A 24,009-nucleotide genomic window follows, 5' to 3' on the forward strand; every position below is an offset into this window, starting at 1 on the left:
GAGCAATTCAAAATGCAGTCAAAGTGGATAGGGAGCAGTTTGCTCTTCTCCACTTATGCCCTCCTGAAACTGTATCTCTTCCGTTATTCCCCTACACCCCCGGTGGGAATTACTTCCAGTCCTGAAGCTCTGCTGGAAGAAGCTGAGTAGAGTCAGTTTTGTGGGGAGAGTGCTGGTGAAGGAAGAGTTCAGCACCCTTACATCACTTTAGAGGGATTTTATAGTGAGCCAATTCAGACACATGGGTTTGCCATTATTACATCTTATTTGGCCTTCAGTGGCCCAGTAAGAACATAGAAAGCTACCACCTAAATATACCCAAGCACAGATGGTGATGGAACAGCACTGGCAATAAGCACTTCTTGCAACCAATGCAGCTTAATGACCAGTGTTGTATTATCTAAAGTATTTACAACACACACACCTATCTATATACTATTATGATAAGTACTGAAATTAGGGACTCTTCTAGACAGAGAACTAGCCCACTTGCAGGAAAGTGGAAGGCACGGGAAGACTTGTGGTGACCCACAGATACATTGGTATTCAAAAAATCTGAAGGGAAAAAATCTCTAAGAGGGCCGAAACCTGCCCTCACTATTCCCATGTTAGTCAATGGGAGCACAGACAGTTAACACACAAAAGGTTGGGTGGAGGTAATGGAACTCTTCGGCAAAGGTGGGAGGAGAGCTTGAACAAAAAGAGTGGGAAATTTACCAGCTTGAAGAACATTAACTCAAGTCATTCACAAGCCCTTCTGCTTCGGAGGGGGAAATGTCTACAACTTGTTTTCTCACCAGCTCTTTCACAGCTTTGGGTTTCTGAAGGAAACTAGAAAAGGACCACCGGTGCCCCCTGCCAAAAAATCTCCCAGAAAATGGGGGGGGGGACCAATATGTTGCATATGAAGTAAGACCCAACTTAGAGCAGACTCTTCATTGCTAACTCCCTCCCTGCAACCCAACACCATGCACAGCCACAGGTTCAGGTAACACTTGCATGCCAGGGATATATGACAACATTTTGCTACAGGTCAATTCTTTATATTTAATTGCTTAACTATATTTATACCTCATGCTATTCTTTAGGTTCAGAACCAATTATGTTTGTATTTGTTCATCTTCAAAATTATTCTGTGACTCAATCAGAAGCAATTCCCACATATCTGGGTTTAAGATGGAGAAAAGCTTCTGAGCGAGAAAGCGTATGTCATGTCATCTTTCTTGGTGTTCCACTATCTATCATTTTAGAAATTATAGGAAAACATTTTGATTTGGTGGGGCCCTTGTCACCTAAGACCCCACCAAACCAAAATGTTTTCTTCCATCAAGATGAGAGGAGGATGTGGTTGAATTGATTTTCTGAACAGAGGCATATTGCGTGGCACCTTCAAGTACTCAGCAATGTTCCAATTTCCTGGAGATAAACAAATCTCATATGAACAAAGGATAAGGCTTTTCAAGAATATTCCAGAACTTGAGCTGTTCCAAAATGGGAAGCCAACATAACAGAACTTGGGTGAAGTCATCCTGGAATCCATTGCCTCATAATACTAGTCTAGGATATGTCCTCTCTCAAGGCTGTGTGTGTGTGTGTGTGTGTGTGCTTGTATGTGTAAGAGGAGCCATTTAACAAAACATGTACAAACCAAACAAGTTGCCTAAAGTCATGCAAAACAGATTTAATAACAAACAGCTCTCACTTGAGAGTGCAACATTCAATCTAGATCCAAAAAAGTACATGATACATTAATGCACCCAGATAAACATTTATCTCAGCTATAGCTGTAGGGGAAGGATGACAGATACTCTCCACTTATATAACAAGCAGCAAGATGATCTCTGGCAATGCTATCAAGTAACAAGTTGCTTAAGGATGCACTCTTGGCAATAACTGAAGCACAACCTCCCAAAGAGGCACAATATTCACTCAATTAAGCAGTGGCAAGATCCAACCAATGATATTTGTATTCACTTGACTCCATTGACGCTTTCACCCATTACACGTCCATCATTGGGTTGTTATTGCATTAGAAAGAACTATTTTCCCAGCAGCAGTAGACATTCCTTTTCTAGTCTCCAGTATTTTAAAATACTGAGAGCTTGCACAGCATGAGAAATGAAGAATGACCACATTTCTCTGTGTGATGTTAGAGTTCAAGTGTTGGGACTTTCAAGAGAAGGGAAAAGGCACCTACTGCTACACACCCATTTGAATGCACCTGGGAGCCAGTTCCAATGTGCACTCTGTAGTAGTCCTCAAACATGGACTGTACCAGTTCAGTTTTCAGACAGGGAATTGTTTGCTCACACATGGAATGCTGGTCAGAGCAAAGGCTTGAAAATAATCAAATAAAGAAATCCAGTATGGAAAATGGTATGGGCCACAAGTGAGAAGTTACTACCTCAACTATTTTGTTCTTAATATTCTTTTTTGACAACTACTTCAAGGACACTGGTCAGCTGAGGGGTATATACTGTACATAGAATAACCTCACATATTTGAATCAAATCCCAAAAGGTATGTAGCAAACTCTCAGAGAGCAGTTTAGCATAGGACCCTGAAGCCCTTCAATCCAGTGAAGCTGTCCCCCATGTTTGTGGGATTAGAATGGTGGCTTTCGAGTTTAAAGTGTTCAATGAATCTTTTCCACACTGACTTGTCTTTTTGTGCAGATGATTCTAAGAAGTGCTCTGGTGTGACATTCCTCTTCCATGGGGTGCTGATAAAGACTGTCTTTCAGGGAAGTTTGCTGTTATTAAGAACATGCTGGATCAGGCCCAAGGCCCATCTAGTCCAGCATCCTGTTTCACACAGTGGCCCATCAGATGCCACTGGAAGCCTACAGGCAGGAGTTGAGGACATGCCCTCCCTCCTGCTGTTACTCCCCTGCAACTGGTACTCAGAGGCATCCTGCCTCTGAGGCTGGAGGTGGCCTATAGCTCTCCAACTAGTAGCCATTGATCGACCTCTCCTCCATGAAATTATCCAAACCCCTCTTAAAGATATCTAGGTTGTTGGCTGTCACATCTTGTGGCAGAGAATTCCATGAGTTGATTATGTGTTGTGTGAAAAAGTACCTCCATTGGTTGGTCCTAAATTTTGTGGCAATCAATTTCATGGGATGACCCCTAGTTCTAGAGTTATGTGTGAGAGAGAAGAACTTCTCTCTAACCACTTTCTCCACACCATGCATGATTTTATAGACCTCTATCATGTCTCCCCACAGTCGTCGTTTCCCTAAAACTAAAAAGCCCCATGTGTCGTAGTCTTGCCTCATAAGGAAAGTGCTCTAGGCCCCTGATCATCTTGGTTACCCTCTTCTGCACCTATTCCAGTTCTACAATGCCCGTCTTTAGACGTGGTGACCAGAACTGTATGCAGTACTCCAAGTGTGGCCGCACCATAGTTTTGTATAAGGGCATTATGATATTAGCAGTTTTATTTTCAATCCCCCTCCGAATGATCCCTAGCATGGAATTGGCCATTTTCACAGCTACCGCACACTGAGTCGACATTTTCAATGAGCTGACAACCACGACACCAAGATCCCTCTCCTTGTCAGTCTCTGACAGCTCAGATCCGATCAGCGTATACATGAAGTTGGGGTTTTTCGTCCCAATGTGAATCACTCTACACTTGCCAACATTGAACTGCATTTGCCATTTTGTCACCCACTCACCCAGTTTGGAGAGATTCTTCTGGAGCAGCTCACAATCCATTTTGGATTGTACTACCCAAAAGAGTTTGGTATCATCTGCAAATTTGGCCACCTTGCTGCTTACCCCTTCTTCTAGATCATTTATGAATAAATTAAAAAGCACCGGTCCAAGTACAGATCCCTGGGGGACCCTACTTCTTACTTCCCTCCACTGTGAAAACTCTCCATTTATACCTACCCTCTGTTTCCTCTTCTTCAACCAGTTAGCAATCCACACATGTACTTGTCCCCTTATCCCATGACTGCTAAGTTTCCTCAAGAGTCTTTGATGATAAACTTTGTTGAAAGCTTTTTGGAAGTCCAGGTATACAATTTCAACTGGATCACCTTTATCCACACACCTTTTGACACTCTCAAAGAACTCCAAAGGGTTCATGAGGCAAGATTTACCTTTGTAGAAGCCATGCTAGTTCTCCTCCAGCAGGGCCTGTTCTTCTATGTGCTTTACAATTTTATCCTTGAGAATGCTTTCCATCAGTTTGTCTGGAACAGACGTTAAGCTAACTGGCCTGTAATTTCCCGGATTGCCCCTGGATCCCTTTTTAAAAATCAGTGTTACATCTGCTACTTTCCAGTGCTCTAGTACAGAGCCTGACTGTAGGGATAAGTTATATATTTTTGCAAGGAGTTCAGCAGTTTCACATTTGAGTTCTTTGAGAACTCTTGGATGGATGCCATCCAGCCCTGGCGATTTTTTAGTCTTAAGTTTTTCCAGACAGTTTAGAACATCATCTCTTGTCACTTATGTCTGACTCAGTTCTTTAGCCTCCGTCCCAGAAAAGCCTGGTTCAGGAACAGGTATTTATCTTCTTATTCCATAGAACACAGTTTGAAAATAATTGCACAAGGAGACACAATTTCCAAGGTCAAACTTCAAAGGCCAGAATAATTCCCAAGCAGGTTGTTTGAAGATACAGTCATTTTATCCCTTCTCTCCCTGCCCCATCCCCATCTTATGGAGTCATCTATGCTACACTAAGATCTATCTGTGTCCCAGAAATTTGATGGGCAACACAATGTAGACAGACTGACTTACCTGTCTCCCTCCCATGAAAAGGCTCAAAGCAATATGGCATTTGTTTTGTTTCGGGAGTGCCCAATTGCTGGAGAACATTCTGTATGAAACCTTGAGGATGACTTGCAGGGCAGAAATATCGAATGGTATGTATAGCAGGGAGGACATGGAAAAAACTCAGAGCCAAAAGCCTCAAGCCAAAATGCAACATGACATCTTACTACTTTTTCTCCATTTTAAAAACAGCATTTCAAATAAACAGCTTTCCTGACTCCTGTCTGCTAAAGCTTCGCTCTTCATGCAACCAAGACATACTTTCAAGTAAGTCAGCACGTTTGAAATCCTATTTCCTAAGAGAGGCTTCATCAGGTCATGAATACAACTCAAAAGGCTTTTCCAGCTTAAATCTGAGCATTTGGTGTGTTGTATATAAAATGGAAAGTATCATCGCGGGATGGGGGTTGGAATCATGAACTGTGTCCTCTTAGCTCCTTTCTCTCCATGAGCCCTGAACCAAATTGTGCTAAAAGTTCCTTTTGAATGTGGAGCCAGCCCTGAGGGAGATAATGAAAACATTATTTAGAATGATGTCACTCATGCTGCCCTCAGTTGATTTAGGTAACCTAGCATTGCTTAGCACCAAAGTCACTGTATGTTAAAGGATTGTCCTTGAAAGTCAATGCGAGCGAAAAGGCCAGTGAAACACTTCTGTGAGGTCCACAGGCTCCTTTCCCCAAAGCCGAAGAAAATCTAACTTGAAAATAAAAACTTTTATAGCCCCAAGGCTGAGAGCTACTTTCTGACCCTTCCTAGTCATGCAAGGACTAGAACCCTGGTCAGCAACTGATATTTAATGGAGCATAAGAACTTAAGTAGGGTTGTGCATTTTATTTTATTTTTCTGTTTTGTTTTTGACCTGAATCTGAAACAACCCCATTTTGTTTTTTGTTCGAAATTGCAAAATCTGAATCTGAAATGTTTTGGATTTAACAAATGGTCCCATGGCAAAACTAGTGGGTAGGGGTAGTGGTACCCAATGGGTAGAATCTACCACCCAAATTTCAGAGGAATTGGGCAAAGGGCTATTTTTTGGTGAATTTTTGAAATTTAAGATTTTCCCCAAAGGGAATAATGGAGGTTTCAGCAAAAGTATAGCTTCACGTTGGGGGGAAAGGGGTGGCCCAGAGCAGAGTAGGGTGGGTGGTAGTGCCCAGTGGGGGCAAGGAATCTTCCAGAAATATTTCAAAAGAATTGGGCAGAGGGCTGATTTTTAAAGATTTAATGGAGTTTACGCATCTTTAAAGTTCTTCCCCATAGGGAATGATGGAGGTTTCAGCAGTCCCATAACTGCACTTGAGGGGTATTGGGGTGGCCCAGAGCGAGTGGTGGTGTAGAGCAGGGATTCTCAACATTGGGTCCCCTGATGTTATTGGACTTCAACTCCCATAATCCCCAGCCAAAGGCCACTAGATCTGGGGATTATGGGAGTTGAAGTCCAATAACATCTGGAGACCCAATGTTGAGAACTCCTGGTGTAGAGTACATAGGGTGCCAACCACCCTCATGGGTTGCTAAACCACAGGGTACTGGGTTCTGTTGTTTCTGAGATATTTTGAGTGTAGATTATCTTGTAGCATATGAGAGTGTATTCATGGTTTGCCGTTAAAAACCTCATATCTGGGTGGCAGCAAGCACCCATTGGGGCACTACCACCTGACCCACTCTTCAGCCCCCAAAGCCCCCTTTATGCCCCAAATAACATCACACATCAACAACAAAAGCAGAGCTTTGCAAAGAACCAGGCAGATTTCCAAAGGTCATGCACATCCACATCTCCGCCCCCCCCCCCGAAATGCAATTGATCTACACACAATGGTGTGAAACAACAACAATGAAATGCACACTGCCCCACTGGCCAATGAGGGTAAATTTTACCGTTAAATTTCCTTAAAAGGAATGAGGCAATTGCCAGCAGATCAGCCCATGCTTTTGCTGCCCAATCTGCAGGCTGGAAAGGCCGGAAAATTCAAACAGATGTCAAAACTCAAAATGGGGACTGAAGGAGAAAGACTTTTCGCGATTGCAAAATGGAGTTCCAAAACAGCCGAAACAACAAAACGTTGTGTATCCGAAACAGGGACCTTTTGTTTCGGCCACAAAATTTTCTGTTTTGAGCATTGGATGTTTTGTTTCGGCTGCAAAACAGCCAAAACGGCCTGTTTTGGGCACAAAACATTTTGTATCTGAAACGAAGAGCTGCCTTGCTGGCAGAGGTGTATCTAGGGAAAATAGTACCTAGGGCAAGCATTGAAATTGTGCCTCCTGTCCAAACATCTGACACCCATCTTTCAGATAACTTTATCATAATATCAGCTGAAAAATACAAGTCAAGATTGTTAATCTTTTAATATTTCAAAAACTATTTAGCAGTGGACATAGCCAGACAAAAAATGCTGGGAAACTACAAATTTCAGTATGCTACGGGGCTCATGAAATACCCAAATACTATGTGGAGGTGTACTTGGAAAACTAATGTCTAATTCTCTAATATGCATGGTAGCATCACTGTTACATAAGTTTTAAAAATAAATGGAGAATTTGACTTTTCCCAGATACTCTGTAAATAATTAAAGGATATGCAGAGTAAACTGTGTCACTACTTGGAATATATTCTAGTATTTCAGAAAGACAGTTAAAATGAGAGAAAGAGAGCAAGAAACTCCCAGTGGGCCTTAATACTAAGGATTTCACACTGATTCAAAGACAAACTCACCATTAAATAGCCATATTATTAAGACATCACATTTAACTCACTTATCACAAGAAGCAAAGTAAGAGCAAATGAATACAATCCTAGCTCATAAGCTTCAGCTCATTATTCACAAGCCCTGATTCTATGTACATAGTGCCAAACTAAATATGTGTACAGTAAATTATATTATATTAAATTTTTGAAAAACCCTGTAGCCCCTTCGGGGGCTTCCTAAAGGCTGTGGGTGTGGGTGTGCAAAGGATCCCCCTCCCCTCACTGGCCTTTAGGGCTTTGCAGGGAACATTTGAGTATGTGTGGTGGCCATTTTATATATATATATATATAATGGCCACTGAAAACAAAATGGCTGCCATGCATGCTCAAATGGCCTCTGTGAGGCCTGGCATGGCCTAGGGCCTCACAGAGGCCATTCGAGCATGCACAGTGGCCAGTTTGTTTTTCGGTGGCCATTTTTAATTTTTTTAATTTTTAAAAAATGGTGCCCCCCTTCAAGTGGCACCCGGGGCATGTGCCCTGCCTGCCCTACCCTAGATAAGCCCCTGCTTGCTGGATCAGGCCCAAGGCCTATCTAGTCCAGCATCCTGTTTCACACAGTGGCCCACCAGATGCCTCTGGGGAGCCCACAGTCAAGAGGTTTGTGAATGCCCTCCTTTCAACAGGTATTGAAAGTCATCATTCCTTTAAGGCTGTCCCACAGCCACCAGACTAGTAGCCATTGATAGACCTGTCCTCTGTGAATTTGTCTAAGCCCCTTTTAAAGCCATCCAACATGGTGGCCATCACCACATTCCATGGCAAAGAATTCCTATAGATTAATTATGCACTGTGTGAAAAAGTACTTCCTCTTGTCAGTCCTAAATTTCCCAACTTTGTTTCATGGGATGACCCCTGGTTCTAGTGGTGTGTGTGTGTGTGTGTGTGTGTGTGTGAGTGAGAGAGAGAGAGAGAGAGAGTGTGTGTGAGAGAGAGAGAGAATGAGAGAGAGAGAGAGAGAGAGAGAGAGAGAGAGAGATCTGTCCACCTTCTCCATGCATAATTTTGTATACTTCAATCATGTCTCCCCTTAGTCACCTCTTTTCCAAAACAAAGAGCCCCAGATGCTGTAGCCTTACCTACTGAGAAAAGTGCTCCAGGATCCTGATAATCTTGGTTGCCCTCTTCTGCACCTTTTCTAGTTTTACAATGTCCTTCTTAAGATATGGTGACCAAAGCCGTATGCAGTACTCCAGATGTCGCTGCACCATAGATTTGTATAAGGGCATTATAATATTAGCCATTTTATTTTCAATCCCCTTCCTAATGATTCCTAGCATGGAATTTGCCTTTTTCATAGCTGCCGCACACGGAGTTGACACTTTCAACGAGCTGTCCACCACAACCCCAAGATCCCTCTCCTGGTCTGTCACCAACAGCTCAGATCCCATCAGCATATACTTGAAGTTGGGGTTTTTCGTCCCAATGTGCATCACTTTACACTTGCTGTCACTCACTGAGTCGACACTTTCAATGAGCTGTCCACCATGACCCCAAGATCTCTCTTCTGGGCAGTCACCGACAGCTCAGACTCCATCAGTGTATATGTGAAGTTGGAGGTTTTTTGCCCCAATATGCAACACTTCACACTTGCTTACATTGAACTGCACTTGCCATTTTGTTGCCCACTCACCCAGTTTGGAGAGATCTTTTTGCAGCTCCCCACAATCTGTTTTGGATTTCACTACTCTAAATAGTTTAGTGCTATCCACAAATTTGACCACTTCACTGCTTACCCCAACTTCTAGATCATTTATGAACACGTTAAAGAGCACTGGTCCTGGTACTGATCCCTGGGGGACCCCACTTCCTACTTCCATTGTGAAAACTGTCCATGTATTCCTACCATCTGTTTCATGTCCTTCAACCAGTTACTGATCTACACATGTACTTGTCTCCTTATCCCATGACTGCTACATTTACTCAAGAGCCTTTGGTGAGGAACTTTATCAAAAGCTTTTTGGAAGTCCAAGTATACTGTGCCAACTGGATCACCTTTATCCACATGCCTGTTGACACTCTCAAAGAACTCCAAAAGGTTAGTGAGGCAGGACTTGCCCTTGTAGAAGCCATGCTGGTTCTCCTTCAGCAGGGCCTGTTCTTCTATATGTTTAACAATTTTGCCCTAAGTATGCTTTCCATCAAATCATCTGTCACCCAAGTTAAGCTAACTGGCCTGTAATTTCCCGGATCCCCCGGATTCCTTTTTGAATAGAATTCTATTACCTGAACTGATTTTTTAATAGAGCCATATTTTTAATTAAGCAAGGACTGAAGCAACATTGGCTCATCTCTGATATGCTCCCACATGAGCAAAGACCTCTTGAATACTTGTTTATCTCCAGTGTATATCACTAAAATGCCCCCCACACATGCGCAGAGGCCCAAACTGGGCCACCGCTAGCCCTGGCTATTCTGGGGGAGGTAGGCTGGGGTGGGGGGAAGAGCAGCTGCTGCCACCACAGCTTACACTTGTAAGTGCTAAATTACTCCTTTCTCACCCCTTCTAGGTTTAGGGAAGACCACCTGCCCCTTTACTGGCAAAAAGGAATCCTCATCGGATTCTCCTTTACGAGTAGAGCTTCAAACCGAGCCTGGTTCAGTTCAAACTTGGACCGGCCAAGGCCAGTCCGATTTGCCTCCAAACCTCTCAAACAAGGGCTAGTTCAATGTCAAGCCCGACTCAAACCGAGCCATCTCACACACCACTAATCATAATAAGGAAATTTTATTAATTCCCTCAATGCCTGCCTACAGGCAGTAATGGGCTTGATGCGGGATAACAAATTGAAACCAAATCCAAGCAAGATGGAGGTGCTCATTGTGGGGGATCGGAATTTGTGGAATGGAATAGATCTTCATGTTCTGGACAGGGTTATACTTCCTTTTGGATTATAATGGCTCTGGGTACCCTTCTGAGAACCCTTCTGGCATGCAGTTTGGGGGTGCTCTTAGATCCAGGCCTCACCCTGGTATCTCAGGTGGGGGCTATGGCTAGGATAACCTTTCATCAGCTTTGGCTGATTCAATAGTTGCGTCAATTCCTTGAAGAGAACTATCTCAAAACAATGGTGCACCAGTTGGTAACCTCCAGACTTGACTACTGCAGTGCGCTCTACATAGGCCTGCTTTTGTACTTAGCTCAGAAACTCCCATTAGTTCAAAATGTGGCAGCCAGATTGGTCTCTGGGGTAACCTGGAGAGACACTATTATATCTGTGCTTAGATAGCTGCACTGGCTGGCGATACATTTCCAGCCAAAATACAGTGTTGGTTATTACCTTTAAAGGCCTGAATGGCTTAGGTCCAGGTTACCTTAGATAATGCCTTCTTCTGTATGATCCTCACCACATGTTGCTGTCATCTGGAGAGGTCCGTCTCCAGCTGCCACTGGTGCTTCTGGTGACAACTCGGGACTGGGCTTTCTCTGTAGCTGCTCCTGGGTTGTGGAAGGCACTCACCGTAGAAATTTGTGGTTTAGAAATACTATTTGCCTTTACGAAAGCCCTTAAAACTTATTTTTGGGGTCTGGCCTTCCAGGGTTTTTAAATTGTTTTAACTGCTTTTAAACTGTGCTTGAATGGTTTAGATTTTATGTGTTTTTAAGTTTGATTTTTAAATCATTATATTTTGTTTTGGTTATGTAAATTGCCCAGAGCTGTTGGATGGGGCAATAAAGAAATGTAATAAACAAATAAATACATACATAAAATAAAATAAACTAGTGTGTGAAGGGCTTTGAACATTCCAAAGATTCTATATAAATGTTTGTATATGATAAGCCACTGTAAGATGATCCAAGTTAGTAATTTCAGTTTCTTATATTCACTAAATGCTAGCATTGTTGGTGACTCACTTGTCTGTCTCACTGCTGAATATAGATGCACAATATCCTATTGCAGTGGTTCTTAACGTAGGGTCTGCCAGATGTTGCTGAATGACAACTCCCACAATTTATTGTGGCTGGGGATGCTGGAGTTGTCGTTCAGCAACATCTGGCGGACCCCACGTTAAAAACTACTGCACTATTGGTTTCATATAACATTGAGACCACCCTCTCCCAAACCCAACTAGGGTTGCTAAACGGCATGAGGGCCGATGTTAATGGTTTGCAGTGCAATTCTATGGCTGTTGACTTGGAAGTTGAGAAATGTGTTAAATGGGGCTTACTCCAGAGTAAGTGTGTTTTGGATGGTAGCCTTGGTGTCAATGAGATCAAGTCCCAAAGCAGGAGTTCTTTTTCATGATACACTAGAACAGGGGTGTAGCTAGGGGAGAGGGGGCCCATGTTCATCCCTCTCTCTGGCGACCCCACAGAGTGAGGGAGATAATGAAGAATATAGGGAGGAATAGAGCTGGAGGGCCCTCAGGAGCTGGGGGGGGCGGGGTGCCGTGTTCTTTGAACCCTTTCGCTCAATTATAGCTACGCCCCTGCACTAGATTTTCAGTTAAGCAAAATGCAGAAACTGTTAAAAGATTCATAGTGAATATGATACTGGATATAGATCTAGAGCAGCAGTGGGATTCCCCTAAAAGTTCATGGAACTGATAATTTTGTACATGTGTAGAGCAACTGAGAGTATTACCAGAGAGACTTTCTGGTGCTGGCAGAATAAGCATGATGTAACACACTCGTGAGGCTTTTATTACCACACTTTATTGTTCTACAGAATTTTCTGTGTAACAAGTTTTGTGGCTAAAATAGTCAATTAAAAAGACACTTTCCATTATAAAAACAAAGGCACCAAAATAAACATTTCCAAATTAAACAGACACACCCAGACCATGCTACCTTACAAAACTGAAAATCATGCCAAACGCAGAGCCTTGAGTTATTTCTATCCAGCATAATTAAATTGGTCTTTTAAAAATACTGAACAATCAGATATCAGGTAGAGAGAAATAGGAAGAACTACAATGTCTCTGTACCTTTTCAGTTTTTTGTCAGCATCTCTCATGTCTTTCTCTACACAAACTCAAACAAACCTTTTCCTTAAATAGTCTAGAAGCAGATAAGGATTCAGTCAACTCCACCTAGAGAATAAATTAATTGATCTGGTTAAAAAAAATACAACCTCTTCCAGCCTATCTGCTTAGGGAATTAGCAGAGTTGGTTTGATAGACAGATCTTGCAAAAAGCATTATATTGCAGTGCATGCTACAGTGCATGCTATGCATATTTACTCATAAGTAAGCCCCAATGTGCTCAAGGGGTCTTATTCCCAGGTAAGCATACATACAGGGGCGTAGCAAGGTTGGAGTGGGCCCAGAGACAAGATTTTAAAATGCCCCCCCCCCCAAGTCCAGGGCCTCCGCACACCCCAGGACCCCAAGGATTTAAGTCTGATATTCCAAAATAAGTATGCTGCCTGCAAATACATTTCACTGAATACACACACACACACACGTCACAATATATAGTGCTATACATTGAGTACTATACATTTGTATTACTTTTAATGCCTAGAACACACTAGAAAGATGAATGATTAAAATGGGCCCCTTGCTGCAGATTAGCAAAGGAGACTTTCAACCATGCAGGGTGAACCTATGTTTGTTTTCTCAGAATTCTGAACAAATTCAGTCAAGTTTGATTGCAGGAGGTTTTTCACAGGAAGCTTTTAAAGCCCTTTAAGACACATCTCCTCTGGAATAGAGGTGCTGCATTCACATGTTGGCCAGATTTACCCTGAAGTCCCTGCAAGTTATTGGGGAGCAGTTCACACACAAGAAAAATAAAATAAAAGCACCACACATGCTTCACAGTTCTCACTCAGACCTTCTGTGTTGCAAAACAACTTGAACATAAGTGCATTTATAAATGAATGAATGAATAAATAAAATTAATAAAATACTGTTCCAGAAGTTTTTGCAATTTTCTGCCATGAAACAAGCCACTTATAGGACTTTTTAGATAGTTTTTTTTAAGTCAGCAAATTTTCCAAGCTGTTTCAAAATAAATATTCAGAGACTTCTCGGTCCCTCCCCCCCCCATATCCAAGCCCTATGGCAAGCAGATCCCTATATAGGGGGGGGGGGGCGGGAAAGGTAACCACAAAAAGGAGTTCACACTCTACCTGGCAAATGCTGGTCTGGGTTAAGCAGGGCAGCAAGGGGTCTTCTGCTGCAGAGAACACTCTGGCTGCCTCCTCCTTCCTGGCTGGCTTGGGCCCTACTCGAGTTCAGGCTTCACTGCGGCCTACACGGAGGCCTCCGTGGAAGCCCCGCCCACCCGCCGATCAGCTGAGAGGCGGGAGAAAAGGAGCTCTTGGCAGCTTGCCTGCTGCTTCGATTGCGGGCCAGCAGAACAAGAAGGAGAGACAGCGAAGAGGGCAAGTGGCTGAGAGGCTATGGGGCTGGGCAGGGGGCAATGGGGAGTCACATGAGGTGCCTCTGGGGTGCCCCTCCAGGCAGTGGGGCCCCCAGACAACTGTCTCCCCTTGCCCTATCATTGTTACGCGCCTGTATACATAGGATTGCAGCCTTAGTATCTTTTGAATCTATTCTCCCTTAGAAGCAATAGTTTCAAGACCCATGATCCTCATGATCAGTTACTGCACTAATATTTAAAATGGAACAGTTCCCACTTCTTTATCCTAAATTTAATAAGGCAAGGCCCAATTTAGCTTTCTAAAAAAAATTTCAATAAAGCTTCAGAGAATTACCAAGGCAACTGGTGATGGGCGGCAGGGGAGACAGAGAGGTGTGTGTGTGTGTGTGTATATACACACACAGCAAACGTGGTGTATAGTATTTCTATGTCTAGTTAACTGTGTAATTTGTTGAAATTAGGTTGTGGTATCAAAATACATTTGAGATTCTGCTAGTTTCAGAGGCATGGAAGAAATACAGCTCCTAGGTTTGCTCTCAGTATTAAAGTGATTGAGATTTTTTTTTTTTTAAGATGTGAGAAAGGGGGAAGAAGGCAAAAAGGCAACCTTCCTTTATCTTAAAAAAAAAAGGCTGTTAGCATTTTAATCACTTTTTTCTGAAAAAGTAAGGCAAATTATTTTACATCTTATTAGGAGATATATGTGCAATTTTACAATGGGGCTGACATGAGGAAACTTACTCAAAGTAGTCTATTGAAACTAAAAGAACAGGTTCAGCAATGTAGTCCCATTGAAACTTTTAGTTTCGTGTATATATATATATATATACACACACACACACACACACAGAGTGGCATTTTAATTAAACATATTGTTTTGGATCCAAACTCCTGCTTGCACAAGTGGAAACGATTTCCCTTGTGCATGTGTGTCTGTTTTCCGGTCTCCCCTTGCTGCATGATCATCCTGACCAAAGCTGCTCAAGAAGGTCAGGGAGCCTCCAGTGTGGCCGGCAACACAGTGCAAGGGATTGTTTCCAGGAAGAATTTCAGCAACCCCCACAGTGCACAAGGAGGGGGGTTTGGATCCAAGCCATAGCTAAAAAGGAACAAAAATGTAACATCTAATGGCACCAAGAAATGTTCTGAGCACAAATATAATTTGTTGGTAGTCTCCATTTACCCTCAGTGCTTTTCATTTTGGTATCTGTTACACTGACATCAGTTGCATACAGCTAGGATTATCCTGTCAAAACACGTTAAAACAGCAGATTCAGCATTCTCATAGATACCTAGCATTTTTGTGAGCATTTTAAAAGCTGCAATATCAAACTGATTCAGGTAAGCAAAGTATGCCGCTTTTACGACTTGATAAAGCAAGATCTGACTGACTCTCTCGACAGGGAGGCTGCCAAAGCCAATCTGTCTTGCTTTCTGCCCTCTTGACTAGCAACTGCAACTTGGATTTCAATTTGGGGTTTAAATTACTATATTAAATGCCACTGAAGCAATACATGCAAATCTCCTTGGTACTGAAGAATATTTTGGACTGGCCTTAAAGATTGCACTTTATTAATTGATGTATCCCCCCAGCCCCGCCCTTTATAAAAGACAAGTGACATTATATTAGTTAACCAAGTTGTAAAGATGAATTCACTTAGCTATTGTAGAATGACAGTCCGTCTCCATAGATATGCAGATGGGTATTTTTGGTCAAAACACAGTTAAAAAGGGTCCATTAGTAGCCCCTATTGAAGATGCACATTTTCTCTGTTGCGGACTAAGGGCTCTGTTATCTCTGGATGCAACAGTAGTAAGCAGTTTATTTTATTTCAACATCTATATCCCGCCCTTCCTCCAAGGAGCCCAGAGGGATGCACGTTATTGTGTTTATCCTCACAACCACCCTGTGAGGTAGGTTAAACTGAGAGATCCATGACTGGCCCAGAGTCACCCAGTGAGTTTCATGGCTGAATGGGGATTTGAACTTGGGCCTCCCTGACCCCAGTCCAAAAAACTATAACCACTGCACCCTGCTCACTCTCTTAATTAGATACAGTTAGTATTTCGGCCTACAGTAGTGGCCTCTTCCATCCCTATTACCACAGCACAGCAAAATGTGTTGCATAAAACTCCCCCCCTTCATCTAATTCAGATCTGCATCCGTTATGAGCCACACACAGGCCACTAGATATATATGGTGACTCACCAGGGGCTCAGTAAAGGCCTGTGGAAGAGGGGAGGGTTGTTAAGGGCAGTACAAAAAAAAAAAAGTCCATAGAAAAGCAAATTTAACAAATAATCCAAAGTGGTGTGAAACAAAAGGAAGTTTTCCTTGAAGGGAGTCCATAAACAAATAGGTATGGGGTTTAAAGTTCCTGGAAAGCCAGAATAAATGACTACATTTGCCTTCATGAGTCACAGGTCTGAGTTCTAAATGCATCCATGTAGCATCAGCAGATCAAGCAAGAGATCCCTAGATAATCAGGCTTCCCCAGTTCTGCTTTCTTACAGAAGTCCTCTGCCGGCTGCCCCAGCCACCACCCCCAGGACTCGGAGAGCCTTCACATCTGTGGAGACAATCTGAATCTTGGGAGCAGGGCAGCCAGCAGGGAACACCAGCTTACCAGGGCCGGGATGAGCAGCACACCGGGACGGATAAGGGTGTGTGTGTGTGTGTGTGCCTGTGTGCACATGCCTGTGCATGCACTCCTCTGAGTTTGTGAATGGCTACGTCACTTGTGTACAACTTTTATACTATTTTGCTTATGACATATTCATGACGCAAATTAAATCAAGCAGGAGAACTGTGAGGTTTATGGGAAATTTCTGGGAAGATAGTCTGTAGTTTTGAACACAGTTGTTAAAGCATGTGTTATTTAATCATCATTGTTTGAATGGTGGTTGTTTTTTTAAGGAAAAAACAAAGTACAGATTTAAAGTGAACACAAATTACCTGCTTCTTCTTGTGTCCTTAATCACTGCTGAATAAGATGGGATCACACTGTTGATAAAGCCACTAATTTCATTTACTTGTGTTTTTTCAGGTAGCGGGCGGGGGGGAATGTAACTTTATCTTAGTTGAAGGTTTTACAATGTTTTTGGTATTCAGCATCAGGAAGTTTTAGCTTGTGGTTGGGTAAGCTCTTCCCCATAGTGTCTAATCATAGACAGGGATAGCAAACAGGATAGCAAACAGGACGTAGGAGATTTGCAGGAGTTTAGCGGGAAGTGTGCGGGGGAGCCTGGAACAAGCCCCTGCGATCACAAGGATCACAAGGAGCCTGGTGGAGAAGAGAACGTAAGTACATATCCCTCCCTCGTTTCCCTCATATTCTTGGGACAGTCTGTTTGGACAGTTAAATAGTTGACCATTACAGCTGAGACCTATCCTAATAAACTATCTAATAAATAGACAATAAGCTCCCTAAATACTGTAAACAGCCAACAAAAACAGTATGGAGATAGAAGGTCAGCAGGGGAAGGGGCACTTCCCAGTGTATTGCACAGAGCCACATGTATGACTATTTGCCCCATCGGCAGAAGTCATGGGTGTGTGCTCGGTGCAAGGAGCTCCTGGCTCTCAGGGAACAAATCCGTTCCCTTGAGACCAAGGTGGCGGATCTGGAGAAGCTCAGAGAGACAGAGAGGCATGTGGACGAGACCTTCAGGGATGTGATAGAGGCATCCCACTGCAGGGCCGGTAGCTCCTCTGCTGTCAGGGAGAATGAAGGTCTTGGGCAAGGAGGACATCGGTCTGAGGAAGAGGGAAATGCTCCTTTAGAAGGGACCCCTTCCATGGATGATGAGCCCATATCCTCTCGCACAGGGATACTCCTCTGGGGGGTGGGGGCCTCCTTGTAGTGGGTGATTCGATCATTAGGGGGATAGAGAGATGGGTTTGTGACCCGCGTGTTGACCGCACGGTGACTTGCCTGCCTGGTGCAAAGGTTGCGGACATTATGCAGCGTCTAGACAGGCTCCTAGGCAGTGCTGGGGAGGAGAAAGCTGTTGTGGTGCACGTCAACACCAACGATGTGGGGAAATGCAGTCGGGAGGTCCTGGAAGCCAAATTTAGCCTGATAGGTAGGCATTTTGAAGTCCAGGACCCCCAAGGTAGCATTCTCAGAAATGCTACCTGTTCCACGCGCAAGTACAGTGAGACAGGCAGAGCTGTGGATGAGACGTTGGTGCCGGGAGGAGGGGTTTAGCTTTGTTAGGCACTGGGACACATTTTGGGGCAAGCAAGGCCTGTAAAAAAGGGGACGGGCTGCACTTGAACCAAGATGGAACCAGACTGCTGGTGCTTAAAATCAAAAAGGTTGCAGAGCAGCTTTTAAAATGACACCTGGGGAACAGCCGATGGGAGCTGGGCAGTATCCCGTTTGGCAAAAGCCATCCTTTAAAGTGTGAGGCTGCAAAGAATTCAGATAAAACAGAAGGGGACAGAGCAGAACTGCATAAAGAGCAGACGGGAGCCTGTGCCAGCAGGTCAAAGAGTCAAAAGAATAGCATACATCCGGGGAGAGATTCAGCATATAGGTGCTTATATGCCAATGCCAGAAGCCTCCGAGCCAAGATGGGTGAGCTGGAGTGCTTGGTTGCTAACGCAGAAATAGATATAGTGGGCATAACAGAAACATGGTGGAACAGTGAGATATCCCTGGGTATAAACTCTATAGAAAGGACAGGGAGGGGCGCCTTGGAGGAGGGGTAGCACTGTATGTTAAAGAAGGGATAGAATCCAACAAGCTAGAAAACCTAGGTGGACTGGAGTCCTCCACAGAAACCCTGTGGGTGACTATACAAGGCCGGAAAGGGAACGTGCTACTGGGGACGTGCTATCGCCCTCCGGGTCATAATGCCGACAGTGACTGGGAGTTGCAGGAGGAAATCAGGGAGGCATCAAGGAGAGGCAGGGCTGTAATTATGGGTGATTTCAATTACCCACTCATAGACTGGGTAAATTCACATTCAAGTCAGGACAAAGAGGTCAGATTTCTAGATACGCTAAATGACTGTGCCCTAGAACAGTTGGTCATGGAACCAACCAGAGAGAAGGCGACCTTGGATCTAATTCTGAGTGACACCCAGGACCTGGTGCGTGACGTCAGTGTCATCGACCCTTTAGCGAACAGTGACCACAGTGCCATCAAATTCAGTATACATGCGGGGAGAGAACCACCAAGGATGTCTAACACAGACATTTTGAATTTCAGAAGAGGAAACTTCTCCAAAATGAGGAGTATGGCGAAAAGAAAGCTGAGGGGGGAAATCAGGAGAGTCACTTTGCTCCAGAGTGCATGGAGTTTACTCAAAACCACAATACTAGAAGCCCAGTTAGATTGTATACCCAAAAGGAGAAAAGGTACCACTAAGTCCAGGAGGATGCCAGCATGGCTAACGGATACCGTCAAGGAAGCCATAAAAGGGAAGAAGACTTCCTTCCGAAATTGGAAGGCCTGTCCAAACGAAGAGAACAGAAAGGAACACAAACTCTGGCAAAAGAAATGCAAGGTGACAATAAGGGAGGCAAAAAGAGAGTTTGAGGAACATTTAGCCAAAAGTATCAAGGGGGATAACAAAAACTTCTTTAAGTACATCAGAAGCAGGAAACCTGCCAGGGAGGCAGTTGGACCATTAGACAATGAGGGAGTGAAAGGGATTATTAAGGAGGATATGGAGGTTGCAGAGAAGCTGAATGAGTTCTTTGCGTCTGTCTTCACGGCACTGAGCATATACCTGTTCCTGAACCAGGCTTTTTAGGGATGGAGGCTAGAGAGCTGAGTCGGATAGAAGTGACAAGGGATAATGTTCTAAACTGTCTGGAAAAACTGAAAGCTAACAAATCACCAGGGCCGGATGGCATCCATCCAAGAGTCCTCAAAGAACTCAAATGTGAAATTGCTGAACTCCTTGCTAAAATATTTAACTTATCCCTGAAATCGGGCTCTGTACCAGAGGACTGGAGAGTAGCAAATATAACACTGATTTTCAAGTGGGGATCCAGGGGCGATCCGGGAAATTACAGGCTGGTTAGCCTAACGTCCGTTCCAGGCAAATTGATGGAAAGCATCCTCAAGGATAAAATTGTAAAGCACCTAGAAGAACAGGCCGTGCTGGGAGTGAGCCAGCATGGCTTCCGCAAAGCTAAATCTTGCCTCACCAACCTTTTGGACTTCTTTGAGAGTGTCAACGAGTGTGTGGATCAAGGTGATCCAGTTGACATAGTCTACCTGGACTTCCAAAAAGCTTTTGACAAAGTTCCTCATCAAAGACTCCTGAGGAAACTCTGCGGTCATGGGATAAGGGGACAAGTACATGTGTGGATTGCTAACTGGTTGAAAGACAGGAAATGGAGAGTTTTCACAATGGAGGGAAGTAAGAAGTGGGGTCCCCCAGGGATCTGTACTGGGACTGGTGCTTTTTAATTTATTCATCAATGATCTAGAAGCAGGGGTAAGCAGCGATGTGGCCAAATTTGCAGATGATACCAAACTCTTCCGGGTAGTGAAATCCGAAACGGATTGTGAGCAGCTCCAAAAGGATCTCTCCAAACTGGGTGAGTGGGTGACAAAATGGCAAATGCGGGTTTTGATAACTTCATGGAGGAGAGGTCTATCAATGGCTACTAGTCGGAGGGCTGTGGGCCACCTCCAGCCTCAAAGGCAGGATGCCTCTGAGTACCAGTTGTAGGGGAGAAATGGTAGGTGAGAGGGCATGCCCTCAACTCCTGTCTGTGGCTTCCAGCGGCATCTGGTGGGCCACTGTGCGAAACAGGATGCTGGACTGGATGGGCCTTGGGCCTGATCCAGCAGGGCTGTTCTTATGTTCTTAAAATGCCAGGAAATTCAGTAACCTAAAAACCTTCGGTTTAAAATGAGAGTTAAGCTGCTTTACATTTTCACTTGTGCTCTAAAAAGAATGGAAATTGCAAGTTAAGGTGCCCATCCTAACTTCTGTGCTATAAAAGCTATAAATACTTCGTACAGTCTGATATAGGAACATAGGAAGCTGCCATATACTGAGTCAGACCATTGGTCTATCTAGCTCAGTATGGTCTTCACAGACTGGCAGTGGCTTCTCTAAGGTTGCAGGCAGGAATCTCTCTCAACCCTATCTTGGAGAAGCCAGGGAGGGAACTTGGAACCCTCTGCTCTTCCCAGAGCAGCTCCATCCCGAGGGGAATATCTTACAGTGCTCACACATCAAGTCTCCCATTCATATGCAACCAGGGTGGACCCTGCTTAACTAAGGGGACAAGTCATGCTTGCTACCAGAAGACCAGCTCTGCTCATATATGATAAGGGCTTTAGAAATCAGGTTCCACGCACCCACACGTTTTCTTGATCAGAGATGCATCAGGCAGAAATTCATCAGGGGCATCTCTAGGAAGTGATTAGGGAAACTGCACCTGTTAAAAGCCTGCCTGGATGCATCCCTCCTCAGCCTAATATCCAACTGAAAGGCCAAGGCAGTTTAAACTGAAGGTGTTGTATTACTGAATATATTTTTATTCAATATTTGAATAGATCTATAGAGATCATAGTACCACTCAAGAACTTTAAAGCACCCAGTCAAATCTGGTTTTCTGGCTTTCCTAGTTACAGTGTAAAATTTGAAAAGAAAGTATGGGTCCTACTCTCTCTCTCTCTACACACACACACACACACACACACACACACACACACACACACACACACACTCTTGAGGTCTCAAAAGGAGGACAGTAATAGCAGCAGGGGCTTGACTCTTTGGCTTGCCAGACCGTTGCATCTTGCCAGAGGGAGGAACACTTTGTTGTGCTGCAATGCCACCACGGCAGACAGCCAGGAGAAGGTATTCTAGCTATTAGTTTAACAGAGATCAAGTGACACAGGGGACACTTGGGTTCCACCTGGCCCTGAAAAGCTGCTGTCTCTGGTCTGGCTCTTCAGTCTGAGCAACTCAGGTACCCTCAGACTGCTCACTCAGACTATCAGTCCTTAGACAGTTAAGCCATCAGGTTTACAGCTTTAGTTTTTGGCCTGGTCTCATGATCTTTATGACCAGAATCATTCTGTTTGGCCACTCTGATAAGATACATGCTGCATGCAAGAGCTTTTCTGAATTTATTCCAGAGTAGTCATCATGGTACAGAACTAGCTCCTACCTGCATCTCTCTCAGGCATTGGTTTGCTGTAATTTGCAGCATCTCTCACATGTCTAAGCAAGGCATTTGAATTTAAAATATTTTAGTGATTATTATGCTTTTCAGCCACTGCTGCTTACATTCAGAAAAAATGCCTTTTTAAAAGGTAGTACCAGCAAAAGCATTTGACATAATTTTTTTTATCTCCACAACCAGTCATTCAAGCTACATTTGACCTTTCCCAAAGCTAAGGTGTTGATCCTCAAAGAGTTCATCTGGAATAGATACCACAAAAAATGGAAAAATTCTAATCCCCTGAAGTATTTGCAAGCATGCTAGGCTTCAACAGGATTACTCTGACTCTTAAAGTGCTATGCTGTAGGAGTGCTGACGTGGAAAGTAAGGTTCAGGAATTGGCAGCCTTGGGACCAGATAAAAAGGAACCCAGCTTGCAACCCAGAGGAAAGGGGAATAGAACCTCAGGCATCATCAACTCATCCTCCTCTCCAATGGTTCGCCATTGCATGTAGCTGGCTTACCAAGTGTATACAGACTTGTATATATATTTCTTGCTGGCTGAAAGAAATGGCAAAGCAGTTTTGGAGAGTTTCTAGGTAGATGGGCTCAAGAAAACCTTAACTTTTATAGGAACATAGGAAGCTGCCATATACTGAGTCAGACCATCGTCTATCTAGCTCAGTATTATCTACACAGACTGGCAGCAGCTTCTCCAAGGTTTCAGGCAGGAATCTATCTCAGCCCTATCTTGGAGAAGCTGCCAGGGAGGGAACTGGGAACCTTCTGCTCTTCCCAGAGCGGTTCCATCCCCTGAGGGGAATATCTTACAGTGCTCACACTTCTAGTCTCCCATTCATATGCAACCAAGGTGGACCCTGCTTAGCTAAGGGGACAAGTCACGCTTGCTACCACAAGACCTTTCACTTCATATAAATTTGTTTCCTTGTGGTTATGAATAAAAATACTAATGACAGTGGACTACAATCAGTGAAGACATAAAATTATATCTGAAGGGGGAACTCTCGTGACTGAATGCTCTTCCATAAAGAAAAATAATTCATCCACACAGCAAACTAAGAGTTCTAGACTAGCCTTCTAGTTTTCTACATCCAAGGATTCTTTTTTCATACCAAAAACCATTCCATCACATGAAACAGCACCCACCCTGCCCCACCCAGTTTGATATAGTATAACTGTAAGCAAATATTTGTCTCCAAAGCAAAGTGGATGGATTCAGCTGAGCATGACCTGATTCAAACTGCAGGCCACCTCAGATCCAATTGGGCAGAAATGAAGGCTGATTCACAAAGAACTGAATTGGGGCTAATGCACACAGTCCGAAGGTTTATCCCCTGCCATGAATAAGAAAATGAAGGCTTGGGTAAGATTCACAGCTAGGGACTGTGGACCTGATATATTTCCCCTGACAGGTGGTGTCTGAAAAGAAGTGGCAAGGTCGGATTCATATTTTATACAGGAAGCATGTTTGCCACTTATACACAGTTTAGCGGAGGTGGGGGGCATTTCTAAAGGCACAATTAACACAGGACAAGGAATTGCAGCGAGTGGGGCTTCCTCGTGCAGCGTTCTATCCAGTGTTCCCTGTAACAATGATTCCCAAATGTTGTTGACTACAACTTCCACAATCCCCAGCCAAAGGCCATTGTAGCTGTGGATGATGAAAGTTGTAGTCAGCAACATCTGGGAATCTTGTTACAGGGAACACGAATCCTATCCCAACATGTTTACACTTCACACTTCATGGCAAAGGATGGTGCTCCCACTTCCAAAGGCTTTTAGTACTTCCTACTCTTTCTAACCTTTTATCTTACTACAGGCTACAGAGCCCCACCTAGAAACTGAATGATGTACACTCCTCAAAATTGCATCCATACATACAACCTATACTATGAAATGCATCCAAAATAGCTTTTTTGCTGAATATATTGCCAGTCTCTGCAGTAGCATTCTGATTTGCACAGGATTC

The sequence above is a fragment of the Hemicordylus capensis genome, chromosome 3 (genome assembly GCF_027244095.1).
Source record: "Hemicordylus capensis ecotype Gifberg chromosome 3, rHemCap1.1.pri, whole genome shotgun sequence".
NCBI classification, from domain to species: Eukaryota; Metazoa; Chordata; class Lepidosauria; order Squamata; family Cordylidae; genus Hemicordylus; species Hemicordylus capensis.